The sequence below is a fragment of the Mesocricetus auratus genome, unplaced genomic scaffold (genome assembly GCF_017639785.1).
Source record: "Mesocricetus auratus isolate SY011 unplaced genomic scaffold, BCM_Maur_2.0 Super-Scaffold_100691, whole genome shotgun sequence".
Classification (NCBI taxonomy): Eukaryota; Metazoa; Chordata; class Mammalia; order Rodentia; family Cricetidae; genus Mesocricetus; species Mesocricetus auratus.
In genome coordinates this window covers 15,955,559-15,975,528 of record NW_024429267.1, presented here as the reverse complement: position 1 = coordinate 15,975,528, position 19,970 = coordinate 15,955,559, and positions in this window count along the sequence as shown.

The following is a 19,970-nucleotide window of genomic DNA, read 5'->3' as shown; positions in this document are numbered from 1 at the left end:
AGGAACAGGAACATTGGAGCAAGAACAGGAACAGGAACAGGAACAGGAACCACTCTGTGAAGCAAGTCTGCCTCCTGTGACCCCCAGATTAGAATGCCAATCCGCTGTTCCTGTGAAGGCTAGAATGGAAATATTGGTAAACTATGAAGCAGAAATGAGTGCTACCTACTTCCTTTCTGCCCTTCTCTGCCTCACTCTCCACTCCAGCTCTTAAAAGCAACCAGTGTTCATGTCCTAGACAGTTCCACACCCCCTGACTTCACTCACTCACTTAGTATTTATTCCACTCTTATAAACAGTAGGAAGTAACCAGAGGCAAATACTTCAGTGGACATTTGATCCTTTGTTGAAATAAAAAGAAATATGAGAGAAAATTATTATTTTACAGGAGCAAACTTATTCTCATAACTTGATAAAGTGTATCAAGCCCAGACAGTAGGTGTGACCTGAAATGTAGGACATAATATTGTACCCTATGCTGTGGATCTGAGATTTCCTTGAATGTATCTGACTATGATTCATATCACTTTCAGACACCAAAAGAAGAGTAAAGTAGAATTTTACTGAAGTATAGAAGTAGGACAGACATGACACTGTGTAAATTACTCTCCAATTTATTTGAAGGAAAAATTAACACAGAGAAACTAGTAGTATTTGGACATTGTATCTCCCTTAAAATCTCTAGTTGTCTGCTTGCTGATTGCCTGGTAGATTTGCCAAATGTTTCCATCAGTGAGGACCGGAGGCTCTAGAGCTTAGACATACACACATCTAAGTAACATAGAGAGTATATTAAAGCATAGATTTTCATATCTTAGCTCCCAAGGGTGAGATGCCCATTCTCAGCCAGTAGGTCTGCAGTGGAGTCCAAGAATTGTGTTCCAGTAAGTACCTGGGTGGTGCTCTCAGGTTGCCTTGCCATTTCAATTTGAGAACTACTAACCACTAAGTACTTAATATGTAAAATATAGATATGACTGCCATCATCATTTAGTGATGCTGAGAAAATTAACCTTAATAATTCCAGGAAAGGATACATTACAATAGTAAATATTGAAATCATAGCATTTAACTGAAGTAGATTTCACAAAGGTAAAACAATATGTGCTTCTTTGAAATAACTTGTCTCTTTTTCAATATCCTACAATGTCTGCACTCACACACACTTACATACATATGGTATGAGATTTCTTTGACTTGCTAAGAGGTTATGTTCTCAGTCACCTCTCTTTCTCTCCTTGCTGCCTTTCTCCCTCACTTCTAACACTATCGTATTAAGTAGAACATAACTCTCGCCGAAATACTTTTAATGTCAAATTGTCTTTCACTGGATCAATCGACTGTGATTCTCAATAGGATCACTACTGTCTTAACCACCAGCTCTGTTTAGGCCTGATTTATCATCGTAAATTAGAATGGAGAATGCTATTTACCAATCTATATCAGCAAAATTAATTTGATGCACTTAAGATATAAAATATTGATATGAATCCCAGTACAGTGTCCTGGATATGATAAATGTTTAGCAAATACAAGAGATGGAGAAGAAGAATAGTGTCCTCATGCACCTCAAATGCATCTGGACAGATGAGTTCAGACTACTACCCCTCATGTTACTTGTTCTGATGACATGTTCTTCACAGACATATCCATTCTACTTTTCTTCAAAGTTCCCTTTTTCTTATATATATTTCCTAAAATCAACATACAAGTTGATAACATACAAATTAAAACATACAACATACAAATTAAACAAGATTTTATTCCCAATTCATATTTATCTTATTTTTGCTTTCATGGAGGACAAATGCAAATCAGAGATTAAAAATGAATGGTTGTTTTGGTTTAACACTCATGCAAACACAAATTCTTTTTTTCTGTCAAAGAAAAATCTGCATTACATATTTCTACCACTAGAAGTTTTATTAGATTCAAATGAATCCATTTTAATTTATCATGTATGTCAATGCATGAAATTTATTTGTTATGATTTGATATCTGTATTTAAAAGTTTAGAGATGCACAGACATAGATAGATAATTGGTGTCATAAAAGAAGTGTATACCATAAAATACAAAGAACACTGGGACAAGAACACATAGTAGGATGAAAATCCTATTTTAATTACCTTTTAGGATTGCTTAGTTTTGAAGTGAGTTTTGTGCAGATAATAAGTTGAAAATATTCAAAAGCAAGAAAAAAACTACTTAGGAATATCTGATTTACATTCAATTTCAAAGAAACAATTTACCTTATAAATTTACTTTCATCATGGGAGGTATTAGTTAAATTAAGCAATGTTCTCCAACAAGGTGAGTTATTTACCCACACTACCATGCCACAAAAATAGAACTTTTGTGGCCCCGTATAATAATAGTTGAAGTTGAAACTTTTGAAGTGGGCAGCAATGAAGTAAATGAAGATGATCCATTTCTTTTTAGTTTGATCATTCTAACATCAAGTATTATTTATTGTATCAATAAGTTATGAATTTCCTAATGCATAAGTCTACATATAGTCATAATACTAGATAGTAGCTTGTTCCTGTACCCTAGTCTATGCGTCTGTTCCGAGAAAGGCATCTGTGCCTTACTTAGCCTTTTGTGGCCACGTACCTTAACATACTGTTAAAATATGTCCTGAAACAAACAACAATATCATGCTTGAGGGGGAATAATCAACTGTACAGCTGTGCAGTTATTTTAAACTATTATATTTGAATTTAAAAGTCAGCACTGCTGGTGGGAGTGCCAACTCATACAGCACTTTGGAAATCAGTATAGGAACTCCTCAGGAAAATGGGAATCAGTCTACCACAAGACCCAGCAATTCCACTCTTAGGAATATACCCAAAGGATACACATTCATACAACAATTACATCTGTTCTACTATATCATAGCATCATTATTTGTAATAGCCAGAACATGGAAGCAACTGAAGAGTGGATAGAGAAAAGGTGATACATTTACACAATGGAGTACTATTCAGTGGGAAAACATAGACTTTTGAAATTTGCAGGCAAATGGATGGCACTAGAAGAAACCCTCCTGAGTGAGGTAACCCAGTCACAAAAAGACAAACGTCATATGTACTCGCTCATATATGGATTTTAGACATGGATCAGGGGAGTGCCAGCCTACAATCCCACTGCCAGAGAGTCTGGGAAACAGAACCTTCATCCAGTGACTGATGGAAGTAGAGGCAGACACCCATAGCTAAACCCTGAACTGAACTCCCGGATTCCAGTGACAGAGAGGAAGGACTGATGAGCCAAAGGGTCAAGACTGGGCTTTTTTTAATCCACAGCAACAGTTGACCTGAACAAGGGGGAGCTCTTGGACCCCAGAATGATGGCTGAGAGGCCAGCATGGGACTGATCCAGACCCCCTAAATGTGTGTGTCAGTGAGGAGACCTAGGCAATCTATGGTGCCTTGGGTAGTAGATCAGTATTTATCCCTGGCACACAATTGGACTTTGGGTGCCCATGCCACAATGAGGGATGCTCTCTCAGTCTGGACTCTTGGGGAAGGGCCTAGGCCCCACCCTGGATGAAATGACAGACTCTGGAGATCCCCCCCATGGAGGGCCTCAAAGTGAGGATTGGGTGGGGGGTAGGGAGCTTTGTGGGGGTGCGGGGGAGGAGGGGAGAGAAAGGGATCTGGGATTGACATGTGAAGCAAGCTTTTTTCTAATTTAAATAAAAATCAGCACAGTGAAATCTAAATCACATTGTTTAGCCATTTAATAGTAAACCTGAAAATGAATATCAGGTATAAAATTGTAACTCTGAAAGCATGATTCTGATAATGTAATAATTTCAATCATCTAATGGACCACATTTTTCTGCAGCAATTTCTGGCTGCGAAAACTAGGAATAAATTATTTTCTTACTGGCGATTAACTGCATGTATAATTTTGAATAATCATTTGTAATTATTTCTTGGACATAGTCCCTATACCTTTCATCCAATTCTAGCATATGGTCTGTGCTTTTGAAGTCAGATTAGAAGTGGACATGTTTATAATATGGAATTTGGCAACTGTTCCACTTGGAAAAGGACCAGAATTCTCCTGTGCCACACATATGTCAGCAAAACAAAACATTGTCCCAAAGTCAACAGCACACCATTCTACAGAAGTGCTAGGCGTCAACTTTCCTGCAGTAGTGAAAAGGAAACTATGATCTGCTAATTACTGAAATTATTTACTTTCCAATTTTTATCTTCGTAGATTTCATAACAAAACTGAAAACAATGCATGGTTGTTAGAACATGATCATGATGCTTGATAATCTGGCTTGGATATTACAGTTTACCAACTATTTTGGTGTATGTAGCCTTGTAGTTCATGACGTATGTGGGCTATGGCGTCATGTATAATGAAAATCAACAATGTTTTCAGATTGGAAGTCTTTCAGATTCTGCCTCAACTATTCAAGTATCATATAAAACAATCAACCATTAATAATATATGAACAAATGTGGCTACATTCTAATAAATTCTATTTATCCTACAAGTTGACAGTCATAGAATTTTTATGTCTTTCTTGTCTTGTAATCTCTTAACCTATCAATAGTGTGAAGTCTTTTTAATCATCTAAAACCTTCCCTGATGAGTCTCTCTTCTAGCTACTATCCTTTCTCTGCTGTGCTCATCAGATTTGCCCAAGTAACAGCTATTTTAGCCAAGTTTAGTAATGACAATCACTCCAGAAGGTAGGAAATCTCCTGCTGTAAAAACTGGCTTTCAGCAGCTCAGGAACTGAAGGGGAGGTGTGGAGTAGGCAAACTAATCACTCAGTTGGGTTTTTTATCTGAGGGAGTAAAACTTAATCCTTTGGAGACCAGTGAAACATACACACACACACACACACACACACACACACACACACACACACACAAAGATCTACTTTCTTCATTTCTTTCCTTACGTCCTTCCTGATATTTCTCTTTAAATCTCTCCTAATATCTTCCTTATCACGAACTTTTTTATCTTACAGCTTATATACCCCAGAAAAATATTTCAAGCAATATAAAAATTACAATGTGGTTACATACATACTATTTTTCAAGTGAATGATTACAATGAATACAAGTAAAAAGCAGCATGTTTCCCATTTCCCTTAAATTATTAAACATTTTACATATTACAGGTTATAAAAAAGTTATTCTCGAAGACTCATATACATTCACATCTAAGCAACTGTTTATAAATTAAAAAACTATAAGCAAGAAGATACTTTTCTCAGCCAATTCCTTTACTGAAAGGCTGCTCTTACAAAGAAAGGATCAGTCATTTTATTATTTATCTCAAAAGATAATTGTCTTGAAAGGTAATCTTAAGAATAAAAAATCTGAACATACATATACATGTCTATATATCTATATATATATATATATGGTCATTTCTACTTTAAATAGTTTTTTATTAAATCATATCAGGAGGTAGAGGGCATAAAGGGGTACAAGCAATTAGTCATTGCCTTTGATCATCAACCTATCCTAACAGGAAATGTACATTGTCCAGCAATAGCCAGGCTGCCATTGTTTTTGTTACCTAACCTCAATGAATCCCTCCTTGAACTATTAAAGTATGCCTTTCTAAACTTTCAATTATTCCTCAAGATTTTCTACCTCAAAGCCATCAACAAAAATATCTTAACCTAACTTCACTAAAAATATACTTGTCTAGCCACACTGAAACTGTTAGGAGAGAAAGTGGGAGATACTCTTCAACGAGTTGGTACAGGAGATCACTTCCTAAACATAACACCAGTGGCACAGGCACTGAGATCGACAATTAACAAATGGGACCTTCTGAAACTAAAAAGCTTCTGTAAGGCAAAGGACACAGTCAAAAAGACAAACAGGCAGGCCACAGAATTGGAAAAGATATTCACTAACCCTACATCTGACAGAGGACTAATCTCCAAAATTTACAAAGAACTCAAGAAACAAGTCTCCAAAACACCAAAGGATCTAATTAAAAGGTGGGGTACAGAGCTAAATAGAGAATTCTCAATAGAGGAGGCTAAAATGGCCAAATGACACTTAAGAAAGTGCTCAATATCCTTAGCCATCAGGGAAATGCAAATCAAAACAACTCTGAGATACCATCTTACTCCTGTCAGAATGGCTAAAATCAAAAACACCGAAGACAATTTATGCTGGAGAGGATGTGGAGAGAGGGGAACACTCCTCCACTCCTGGTGGGAGTGCCGACTCATACATCCTCTTTGGAAATCAGTTTGGAGATTCCTCAGGAAAATGGGAATTAATCTACCACTAGACCCAGCAATTCCACTCTTAGGCATTTATCCAAATGAGGCAAATTCATACAACAAGGGCATCTGCACCACTATGTTCATAGCAGCATTATTTGTAATAGCCAGAACCCGGAAGCAACCTAGATGCCCCTCAACTGAAGAGTGGATAGAGAAAATGTGGTACATTTACACAATGGAGTATTACTCAGCAGAAAAAAACAATGGAATCTTGAAATTCGCAGGTAAATGGATAGCACTGGAAGAAACCATCCTGAGTGAGGTAACCCAGTCACAAAAAGACAAACATGGTATGTACTCACTAATATATGGATTTTAGACATGGATCAGGATAGTGCCAGTCTGCACTTCCACTGATAGAGAGTCTGGGAAACAGGAAAGAACCTAAAAGATATGCATATATGCATAGTACCCAAGAGAAGAGGATTGAGACAAGATCCTCTGAATGGATGGGGAACACGGCGAGGGGTGGGGGGAGAGTGGGAGCTGGGAAGAAGAGAGGGGGTGAAGAGGAAGAGAGTTGGTCATGGGGGATCAGGAAGTTGAGTGGGTGGGGGTAGAATAGGGGGAAGAGGGAATCATAGGATAGAAGACAGATCAGGCACCAGAGTGACCTCGAGTGATCTAAAGGGATAACACCAATTGGCAAGCTAAGCAATAGTGGAGAGACCACCTCGAATGTCCATTCCTGATAATGAACTTGATGTCTATAAACATCCGGGAGCCTTCATCCTGTGACTGATGGAAGCAGAGGCAAACACACAATCACTGAACTGAACCCAAGGAACCCAGTGACAGAGAGAGAGGAGTGATGAGCAAATTGGCAAAGATTGGGCTGGCAAAACCAGCAGAGACAGCTGATCTGAACAGGGGAGAGCTCTTGGACCCCAGACCGACAGCTGGGAGGCCAGCATGGGACTGATTTGGACCCCCCCAAATGTGAGTGTCAGCGAGAAGGCCTGGGCAACCTATGGGGCCCTGAGCTGTGGATCAGTGCCTATCCCTGGAATTCAAACAGTCATCGTGTTCCTATTGCACAAAGAGGGATCCTCTCTCAGCCTGGACTCTTTGGGGAGTGCCTGGACCCTACCCAGAGTGAAGTGACAGACTCTAGATATCCCCTATGTGGAAGGATTTGGCAATAGGGTGGGAGGGTGGGGGGGAAGGGGAGTGCGGGAGGAGGGGAGGGAGAGGGAACTGGGATTGACATGTAAAACAAGCTATTTAAAATTAAAATAAAAAATGATAATAAAAAAATCTACTTGTCTGAATTCTTTCATTAATTTGCTGAAGCAGCAGTGTTTGAAAAAAGTCAATCAATGTTAGTGTAAGGACCAATAACACTGCCCAGGGAGGGCTTGGAAGCCCCTTTAGAATTTTCGTACAACTCATGGATTATGAGGGACATAGTGACTTTGAGGGCAGGAAACAGCTATGCTCAAGAACACCATGAGGTCCTCAGGACACTCAGAACTAGGGGCTCTGCCTCTCCAAGGCTTACTTGTGGGTGTGGTTTTGCTGACCACCCAGCCTTGTCTTTGGAGTTTCAATGCTGCCTGCTGGACCCCTTGCATGCCTCCCAATAGAAATCCCCCTTCACACATCAAGGACTGAACAAATGCCCAGAATTAACATCCAAGGGCCAAATAGCAAGCTTTTAAACATCAACGGCATTTCTCTGTAGGATTTGGTATTTGAGTCACACTATTTATGTCTTTTAAATAAGCTCCAAAATAGAAAAAAAAGTAATGTGGATTTCAAATTAAAAAGTTGGCATGTGTATTCTAATGGCTTGAGTTATGTGAAGCATGGTTTTCTGCTTTGCTAAAGAGGGAAGAAATTATCACCCCCATGTGTGCATGTGTATTTCAGATTTAAATAACTCTTAACCATTTTTTTCTAAATTCTTAGATTTCTAATAGACATAACTCTATTTCTTATCTTCCCTCTGTGCCTCTCCCAACTGGCAAAAGGCTTAGAATATCTGGGATCACTGTGGAAAGCAATCCCAGTGAGTCAATTCAGAGAGCCAGAGGGAGCGCCAGTCCTCCTCAGGGAGAGCTCTCTGCCCGCCTGACTGATGGACCTCTTGGCTGACACAACAGACTGAGGTAAGGAGGATCATATGTTTGAAACATTCTGGGCGTTTGGACATCTCTCATAATAATGTTCTTCAAATATTGTAAAGCAACCACTAACTATTAAGTGATTGTTACTTAAAGTTATAAGGAGGAATGAACTGTCTGTGTGAGGAAGAACAACAGACTTCCTTCCAGTAGATGGAGAAGTAGATATGAACCAGTGAACAGTATTAAAGAAAATGGCTATACATTCCAAAAGGCCAAATTACAGAGAGCTAAAGTCCTTATGCGTATTTTATTGTCTCATAAACCATGTTTCAGATACATCACCTTCTGACAGTTGCATATGGTTAGAGATTTATTTCTCAGTGTGTCAGTGACTGTGTGACATTGCTTATAGAACACCAAAGTCAATGGAATTCTGATATTTTATCTAATCGTGTTATTTAGTTTTGTCTGTGTCTCTCTATATAAAGGGAGAAAAGAACAAAACATAACAACAAAGGGGGAAATGATGAGACTCAAATTGAGGGTTGCCACCCTAATATGTATTGAAACAGATACACCATGGAAATTTACAGTAGAAATTGTTTTTTTAATCAAGAAAATGAATTTACTCATGTCTTATTATTGATGTTGAAGAAGGTACTTTTGCCAAGTCTCTGTGCTGTTGTTACTGTTTTAGTTTTTTTGTTTGTTCTGTTTTGATTTGCTTTTTTATGAGAGCACTACTTCTTTTGAAGATTTGCTGGTTTTCATTACAGCCAAGTTCACTGGATTCCTAAAAATGCTATTTTATAATAAATACAAGGAGAAATGAAACATGGTGCCCAAGCAAGGTCTTAGTTACACAGTTACAGTAAATGTATCAGTATTGTGCTAATTCACTAGCCCTAAATTGCCAAATGCTGTATAAAACTGTAAGAGTCCAAGCATTTGATGTCTTCTAAGGTCTACTGAAGTGGCCAGATAGTGCAGCCTAACATGACTCTGTCTAGTTTTGTTCAGGTAATTCATCTTGTCATTTTGCATTGCTCTGACAACTGTAACTTAAAGGAGGGAATGCTTCTGACTCGGGGCTTTAGAGGTTTTGCATCATAGCTCATTCCTTCTCTGTGAGCCGATGGCAAGACAGAAGACTAAAGCCACTCACCTCTTGTTGGATAGGAGGCAGAGGGCAAAAGAAAGTTAGGGGACTAAGAACAAGATGTCTAGCGAATTCCCTAGTAGTTTACTGTCACCTAGGCCCATGTTCTATAGTCATACCACCTCCTAGTCCACTCCCTAATTAACTCACCAATGGATTATTACATTGAAAACTGTGCCCTTGTGTCCAATCACAGCTTAACACCATTTGCTGACAAATAGCTTGCAACCCAGCCACTTTTGGTGGTCACATTGTATCTAAAACAAAGTCAATGTATGCTTTTCAATCATTCTGTGATTCAGAATGCTTCTGGGCTCTCTTTGGGGAAACAGCTTGAGGCTGCATTAGACCCTCCTTCTTGCTGTGAATGAGGAAAGTTCATTCAAAGCAAAGCATTAAGAAGAAATGACTTAGCTTTACCACCAGTCCCTTGATGTCTCAGGATTTGGGTTTCAGAATGCCAGTGATCACACTGAAAGAAATCCAATTTAGTGTGTTGTGCCAAGTGGCAAGGGTTATTCACATCTAGCCACTCAGGTCCAAAAATCATCCAAGTATCTTTGTGACAAATGCATTCAGAATTAGTTCTGAGCAGAAACTTTTACAATGATTCAATCTATTGGGGATCAAATCTGTTAACCTTGAAAACGGAGTAACAAATATAAAGAATGGAAATTGACTTTGGCTGGGACTTAGCATAGATTTGTATTTCCAGTGTTTAGCAAGGCATCCTGCCTGCCAGTTTTATAACAGTAACTCTGCACTGGTGGTAAATACAGGTCTTGATTAGTTCAGGAGAGGAGGAGTGCCATGTGCCATGATTCCAGCCATTCAAGTCATGTGCTCTTAGACCTAAACAGAGCAGTCTCTTGTCATAACACATTTAATATTACTGTGAATGAGGAGATAATAACATCTACAGACACACAATAATGGAACATTTCTAGCCAGGGAATGGCTCCTTAGCAATTTTGAAAGTCTAGGTGAACCTGAATACTACCACTGTCTTTGACTTCAGGACCTGGATTCCTCCATTGAGTCCTATTGGCTAACCTCCCAGGTTACCAAAACAGAGAGAATGACAATGGCAACACAATGAAGAAAAAATGTTCTCTCCTATCTTATGAAAAAGAATAGGATCTGACTCCAAATAGACTATATATGATTCTAACACTTGATATTTTATGAAATGGTAATATAACATACTGTGCACTATTGAGTAGAGACTAAAAGAAATACTATATTTGTGAAAGATAGTACAGTGCTCAGCCTACATTGGTAGCCTACACTACCAATCTCCTGGGGGTATAGTCCAAGAGAAAATGGTCAATCTGGGCTGGTGATTAACACTGAAGTTCTCTCATAGCTTCTCTTCGGCAATAACACAGTTGGAGCAGATGTGGCATTACCACTAAAGAAATTTGGAAAAAAGTCACTTTTTAATCATTATTTTTAAAGAACACTCAAATGTCCATCAAGAATCTCCATTGGATTTTATCTTTCTATTATTTTGTAGAAAAATTATTAAATTTGGAAGGGCTGACAGAGCATATACATCAAAATGTCAGGAAACATGTTCAGATTGGTATATTTTGTTGTTGATGGATGACAAGTTTCTATAGGTTTTCCTTTTGTTATTTGTGACAGAACTGGTTTGAGATTTTTAAAAACTTGATCAGATTCCATTATTCTCTCCTGTGTCATTTTATTCATATTTTCATAATGTTTTCCTTATAGAGTAGACACCCAAATCAAACTAACCTAAGACTGCTGTCTTAGGCCCTCTCTGGGCATTTGCTATGCCCCTTCCTTACTCCCAGGAACTGTGATTATGTCTTCTAATATGGACATCCCTTTATTTGTCATTTTTTTCTACAGTAAGTCTTCCTCATGCTCTTTATCGCTAGAGGCAAGTCTGTGCCACTTACGCGTGAATTCTCTGTTCAGAAATGACTTGAAACTGAGCAATGCCAAAACCGTAGGTGGAGAATATTTTACTAAGTATGGCTAGATATGACATCTCATCTAATATTGCATATGGATAATAATAATAATTCATATTTTGTATATTTACACTGATCATTAAATAAAGAGACTTGGAATAGTTTCTGGCTTTATGAAAAGATCAATAAATAGTATCTAATATTTCATTTTGAGTTTCATTTTGTTCAACAACCTAGAAAAGCAGGAGCTGATTTCTCATTCTTTGAATATTGACAATGTTGACAAATTTTTTACTATAATATTATAAGTATTAAATAACAGAGGAAAAGAGAAACAATCAAGTTAAGTTAGAGCTGTGGGGGATGAGAGGGGACTATGCTTGGTGACAAGCAGCCTGCTAGGCAACTCCACCATTATCAAAGAAAGCACCAGCTGAACAGTGGGACCTCATGAAGTGATGACCCTTTTTAGGTGGTGGCAATAACAAGGCCCTGCAGATACAAACCCACACTCGGATGTCTATGATTCACTGTGTCAATAAGTTACTCAGAACTGTAACTCTCACCACTCTATTCACTTACTCCCTTGATGAGAAGGAAGGAGGGGGTGGATTCATTTGGCCAGGCACATCTTGTGTGTAAAGAGCATAATAAGGCCTGGAAGCCTCATGAGCATTTTGTAGGAAGAAAAGAATGTAATTTTGTGTTCCTGGGACAAAAACTATTTTATAAATTCAAGGCAGCCTTGTATCTCACTTCCTTCGTGATTCTTTGGTAAAACTGAAATTGAAATATGAAAGAACAGTAGGTTCCATGGTGTAATGGTTAGCACTCTGGACTCTGAAAGAACAAAGAGTTCCCTGTCTTGCACTGCATTTAGAGACAGTTATAGTTAATAATTTACATTTTGTTGAAAATTGTATATCTGAATGTGTAGTTAATGATAAAAAGAGAAACGAATTGTTTTGACATTATTGCATGAAATACACATAGTGGCACCACTAAAGAAAAAGCAAATAGCTTATGTTGAGGATGATGTCTTTAATATTTTTGAATGTCTTTTTAACTATATCACATAACCAACAATTAAAATGCATGTTATTATAACAATTTTCAAAACTGCACTTTTAACAGGTATGTGTCTTCTAACAAATATATACTTGCTACCTATTTTCTCCAGTAAATTAAAAACTATAAAAAGACTCAGTTTTTATAATTTAATAGCACAAATGTACAGAGTGCAACACATTATTCTTTAAAAAAAAACAGGCTTTCTCTGTGTAGCATTGGAGCCTATCCTGGAACTCACTCTGTAGACCAGGCTGGCCTCAAACTCACAGAGACTTACCTGCCTCTGCCTCCCGAGTGCTGGGATTAAAGGCATGTACAGCACATCATTCTATTGGAGAAGTACACTTAAAACATTTTAATCATTGGGCATTTTTTTATTCCAGAAAGCAATTCAGTTTCCAAAGGCAGATAATCATCTCTTTGGACTACAGAATAATTTTAAAATACCTTCTACTACTAATTATTTTTGTAATTTCTTCTTGTACACAGTTTTCATTTGACTGTTATAACTAAGCACCTAAAAATCAATCGGGGAAAACATACTGCACAAGGTTACTTTCTAAATTAAGTAAATCTATGATTCTCAAACTGTGGCATGACTTGACAGAGAGAGACAGAGACACAGACAGACAGACAGACAGGCAGGCAGGAAGGCAGGCAGACAGGGCAAGTGTTTCTCCTACAAAGAGTTCAAGAGAAGTTTTTTTTAACCATCTACTGCCCAGTGTGACCCTTTAGCAACCATGACTTTTTCTTTCCTTTTGTATTTTATTTGACAGTGAAGTGTTACTTATTTTTCCCACATAGAGTGAAAGCCACATTTTTTATGAAGTTTTTCAATAGTTGAGACAGATTTAGTGGCCGTCAAGTAGAGTGTCTGTGCCCAGCTTATGCACAGACACAATAACTTTCAATGTTGTGAATTGATTTCTGGCTTACAGTTGCTACATCTGGTCATTTCAACAATGGGACATGTGAAGCTCAGGTTCATGTCCTTTTATTCTTAGGAGTCATCCACTCAGCCAGAGACAGCAGTCCATTTGATGATAAAGTTGACCATTTCTTTACTTCATTTCCTACTAAGATCCATGCAAACCTCACTATATACACCTCAGTTAAACACGGGTGTTGTTCATCACACAGGGATTGTTACATTAAGTACCTGGCTTTTATGTCCTTACTTTTTCTGGGGGAACTATGAAAAAGACACAAACTGATGTAAAACCTATTGTTGAATGGAATCACCTTATAGTTCCCACTTAACTGCTATAGCAAAGGAAGACTGGCAGATCAGACAACTGAAGGAAAAAAAACTTTAAATCCCTAAAACCTATTTTCCACTTGAAGAGACATTTCTCCAGAGGGCTCTTTAAAGAGCATTTAGGCACCTCCGATAAAGTACCAAGACACTGCATGGGGATTAGAGAAGATGGAAAGGGACAGGACCAGACTCTTAATGAAAGTGATATAGCTTACTTAAGACAAATCCATGGTTAAAAGACTCGGTACAACACGGAACAGCAATCATCTTTGCAGATATTTAAGGGTGACGCCATTCTTATAGTTGGAGCATAAGGCATGGGGGAACATGCCAGAAAATTAGGAGTATAGACCTGCCAAAGGCATGCACTGTCTTTAATTCTATTATTCTAAGTGAGATTAAACTCTCACCGGTGCTGCCTCCACTTTCTGTCTGCTCCAGGATTTGTCTAGTGTGTCTCACCTCTAAGAGCAGAGATCTTGGTACGCTCATAGGAATTTAAGTGAAACAGAGAAATCTTTGCAGCTGTTTCATTGCTAAGGCTGGCCTGTGGGACAAGTGGATTATTTTCTAAGTATAGATGCTTCCTAACTTCTCCAATGTCTTCATTTGTCATACCCTGTGCTTTTCTAATGGTTTCCCTCCCTCCCTTCCTCCTTCCCTGCTTCCCTTCATCCCTCCCTCCCTTCTTCCCTCCTTCCCTCTTTCCCTCCCTTCCTTCTTTCCTTCCTTCTATTCTTCCTCTCTTCCTTTTTCTTTCTTCTCTCTCTTCTTCTTTATTTGTTTCTGTTTTTCAATACTGAAATTGAATTTAGGCCATGCCACATATTAGGCAAGTATTGTGCTATTAATCTGTATCCCCAACTCAGACTACTGCTGCCTTTCAATCATGGGATCCTACAGTTTACATCTGATAAATGGAGTGACTTTATGATGCTCATAAAAATATAATACAATCAGTAAACACATACTGTTTAAAAATGAGAGATTAGAACAGTAGAAGTGTAGACTTAACTATCATCCTTTGTTTAAAATGCTACACAGGACTTGAAAGGAGGTACAACAGACTGGTTCTTCACTGATAAACACAAATCAAATTTTGTTAACTTTCCTTCCTATGACAAGAGAAGATAATGACACAAGGGCCTTGAGTCCATTGAGATTGAATGAGAATGCCCCATAACAAATATCTTTCCTCAAAGTTCATAGTATTTTTGGTCCCTGCCGTGCTTACTTCACAGTTCAGAGTCCCTAAGATGATACAAAAGATCTCAGTGATACAGTGACTGGTGATGAAGTTTAGGATGTCAAGACTTCAGGGGCCAGAAAGGAAGCTGGTTTTAGTTTACATGTGAGTGGAGAGTGATGCGGTCAGTAGGGGAGAGAGTCTCATCACATCGAGGCCTGAGGACCTTGTTCTTGCCACATTTCCAGCATTCAAGATGGCAAAGTATTAGAATCATCTCCTGATTTAAGTTTTGGTCCCTTAACTATTTGCTAAAAGTAAACCCTCTATTTCCCTGAGTTTTGGAAATAACTTTGGCACAGCTGTCTTTCTGTTCAGTTATGTTTGTATGCATGTGTAAAAGAATATCACAAAAAACACAGGTGTTTTCTACATAAGCATTATTACAATTAATGATGCTATTATAATGGTCTGGCAGAAATGAAGGTGTTCTAAATAAACACTTTATATCTCTCAATCAGACTATTCAAACAATGTATCCCAAAGAAATGAGAATTACTCCAAGAATCTCAGGTTGGGAGAAGGAAATAGCACCAGTCAGATGGGGAACTTGTTTGCAGAAAGGAGATTGCAAACAGTTCTAACAACTTTTCATACCGCCTTGTAAGATGAGACTGAAACCTACATAATAGTGGGTCAGTGGTAAGGTGGAACCACAGCATGACCAGGACCACTTAGATGAGCAAACCTGGGCCCACTATTTAAATTTTGATCTCACTTTAGGACCCTAAAATGGACTTAAGGAATTTGTTGGGCCTCTTTGTCTCTCTTCACAGTGTGACCACCTAGTAACCATTTTTTTTCTACTTTCCACTTTTAATTTGGATCTTTTAATTTGGCTTATTTAGGAGAGTGACCAGACCCATCTTAAAGCATAGATTGTGATTCTCATATTCAATAACACTGTCATAAATATAAAGATGTAAATGATAGAGTTCTTTTTCTTAGGGTGATAGCAACCTGTTTAAACAAATAATATAACAATACAAAATTAATCTATAAAACTACAATATAAATTATTACTATTAAAAGCATAACCTGTATGCTGCTTCTAGTCACAGGAAAACAGCATTTACTTTCTTACATTTATTTCAAATGATAAGCATGTCAAGAAATTCTTCTTGCCTAGGTTTAGACTTGGTTCACATGCAGTTCATTTGTATGTCTGTAACTTCTAACCCCACTCCTACAGCACACCCACCTCTGTTCCATACCCTGGGCAGGCAGGACAGATATGACAAGCATATGGCTTACAGTGACTACAACTAGACCACTCTACTGTGAGCATGCGATAGGTTCACAGCACCCAGACAGTTTCTTGGGGGAGTCCTATTCTCAAAATATGAAGCATGCCCAGTCTATCCTACAGGTAGAACTCCTCATGGTTGCAGTAAATTTGTATTTCTGGCCCTTTTGGCTTTCTCTTTTATTGTCAAGTAAATTCTTGGGCGGACCTTGTACTTGTTGTGTACTTGTGAGGAATGCATTAATAGTGCATCATCGCACAATACCCTGACTTAAGCAAATGTCCCACCAAGACAAAAATCCACCCACCATTTCCCTTATGATCCCTTTGATTAAAAATGGATGCCAATGTGGTGAACACTCCTTTAAGACTTGATGTCTTTACCACGTACGAAAGAAACTGACAGGAGCATTTAAAGAACATTTCTTTCAAATAATAACAAAATTATCAATTCTTATTTATGCTAATAACAATGAAATACTGAGTAATATAATTATAATATAAACTATAAATGCTTTGCTGATAGCTTAGACTTTTACTAACTAGCTCTTGCATCTAAAAATATCTCATTTCTATTAATCTATGTATTGCCATATGACTTATGGCTTTACCTGAACTCCAGCATGTCTTGCTCCCCCCTCTCAACTCTTCATCTTCCCAGGCTGCTTTCCCAGTCTAACTTTATCCTGCCCAGCTATTGGCCAGTCAGCTTTATTAAAACAATCACAGTGCAATTTACAGAGTGTACTGAAGGATTATTTCACAGCAAGAAGTAGGAAAGAAGAATGAGAAAATAGGGAAAGCAGAGTACAGCTGACCAGAAAACCTTGAAGGATGTTTTGAATGTAAATCAGAAAATACCTGACTGCTTTGTTAAGAAGTTTAGACATTGCGAGAAACCTATATTGCTGGAAGATTGCAGCATTTTCTGAATTCAGTATCATGGTCATGAAGGGAAACAATGAATGTGTAAGAAAAATAAAACAAACAGTACCTTGGGAAAGAAATGTATCATTCATTATTTTTCTAATTACATTCTGTTCCTGTGATAAAACACTGGCCAAAGAACATACAGAAGGAGAGGATTTATTTGTCTTACAGGTTCAGATCACAATCTATCGTTGAGGGATGTTAAGGCAGAAATCAAGGCAAGAATCTAAAGACAGGAACCATGGATATTGTTGCTTCCTGATTCACTCACTAGCTTTCCTTTATCACCTAGGACCACCTGCACAGGAAATGGTACTACCCACAATTGGATGGCCCTTCTTCTACATCAACTATGAAAAGACAGTATCTCTCTGACACGTTATAAGACCATGCTGATAAGTACAGTTATTCAGTTAACATAAAAACAAATTAAAAGGTGATTCTGAGCTTGTCAAATTGACAGCTGATAGTGTACAGGGCAATGATATCATAGAACACTGATAATTATTTTATCTATGAATTTCAAATACCTTTTGGAATATCAATTTTGTTTGAGTTGTATTTAGATGTAGGAATTTTTTCAATAATGAATCTTTATTTCAGTGAGACTAAAACAACAACAAAAGCCTAATACAGTCTCAGTTTGAATATAATAACAGACTTGTATTTTTTTGAGTAGGTAAATTTACTCGAAGACCTTCCTTAGAAGAGTAGTCATGGTTATAAAAGCAAGAAACAACTTTGTGATTTGGAATTGGCTTGAATAAAGTTCGTAATGTCAGAGCGTCTCATTCTGCTGCAGCCTGAGAGTACATAGCTAGAACAAAAGAAAAAAAATACTTTTCCTAAAGAAAGCAGCATTTTCTACCAGCAGAGTTCCACAGAGGCATTCTAGGGAGGTAGCTCAGCCAGTTTGTTTAGGAGGACAACTTTTGGAATTAATTCCTTCTAGCGGACCCATGCAGCATGGAGCATGTCAAGCAGTTTGTACATACTGAACGTGTGAACAAACTAGAGTGTATTATTATGCAATTTAACAATTAAAGTATCACTAAAGGACATTGTAACTTATAGCAGAATGCCATTTTTATAAGGGGCACAGGTTTTTGGGGTGGTATAATCATTTATTGTACCTATGATTTCCATTTCCTGATTTTTCAAAACTACATAAAGAAATCACACTGAAGATGAAATCCATAACTTAATGAAGTGTTGGTTGACATCTCTAACTGTTGAGTTCATCTCAGCGATTTCCAAGAATTACTATGTAATTTTACTCCTTATATACTAAGGGAAAACTTTGGAAAGAAAACAAGGAAGCTGACTCTGCCTCCATGCTACTCTTTCATGTTTTATGAGTGTTACCATTGCTTCCAAGAAGGTTTATCTGAGCTAACTCCCACAATATTTGATTAGAGGGAGTGACTGACAGGATCACTAGGCATAGGATCCTACTGCTCACTTCTGCAGCTTCTCCAGGATCCTAAATCTGTTCTGTAGTTGCCGCCAGAGTGCCAGATTTTCAGTTTTGCATTAAATGAGATAGTTTGTTACTTGTCTGTGATAGGATTAGTGGGGATGTTGAAAAGTATCTTCCAGCCTGTCACCATTGTTCATATTTAAGATATTACTCTGCATAAATTAACTGTACTCTGGAACAATTTCTTTTCTGTAAGGGAATTTTCATTGAGGTGAGAACATATCTCTAAGCAATGATATATAAATGCAGTGCATTTTGACAACTGACAGAATTAAGAAAATGTTTGAAATCCCCAACATCATTGAAGACAATATATCTATGGTATCAAATTTTAGTAGTCAAGAATACTTTAAATTTTAAACTGTCAAGAACATATGGTAAAAACCATAGTTCAAAGTACCACTTAATGTGTTCTTATTAAAATTGGGCATTTCAAGAAACTTTTCTTGAAATAAATTAAACAACAATAATAAAACAAGTGGAGAGCTGAGTGTGTAGCACAGCAGTAGATCACTTATTATTTTATGTAAGTACTTATGTTAAATCCCAACGCCACAAAATTAACATGAAGACAATATGCTTATAAATATTATAATATACATAAGTTGTGTAATATTCAAAATATATTTAAGGTATTTTTCTCCTCTTCACTTGCCATTTCTTCATTACTAACTCTTTTTTGGACCCTTTATTCTCTTCTCCTTCTTCTCTTCTATTTTTATTTCTTCTTCTGTTTTGTAATATTTGGCACGCTATGTCATCTATAGTTACACCACTGTACTATAACACATCAGCACTTCTTATCCCAGTCGAACTGTAATGTAGAACATCACATGAACATTTGATCATCCGTCTCCCTCATCCTAGCTCTGGTAATGAGGTTGTTGCAAAATCCTATGATAGCAAGTGGCAATACTACTTTCAATGCATGGTTTTTGAGCTCTAGGCATGTTGAGGCTTACCAGCATTTCTCCCAAACTCCTGGGCTCAAATGATCTTCTCCCCTTAGTCTTAACAACTAGAACAGCAAACATACCTTAGCTAACCATAATTGTGTGAGAATTTTTAACATTCTCTTCCATAATTAATTTATTACTTTACAAACACAATAATAGTACTTGAGAATTTCCCTTTCTCCACACCCTCTTCAGTCCTTACCTTTCTTCTCTTGGACAACACTACTTCTCACAGAGAATTTAATGTACTATGATAGCTCTTATTTGCATTTAACTGATGACTAGTGATGTTGAACACTTTGCCTTATACCATTTGGTCATTTG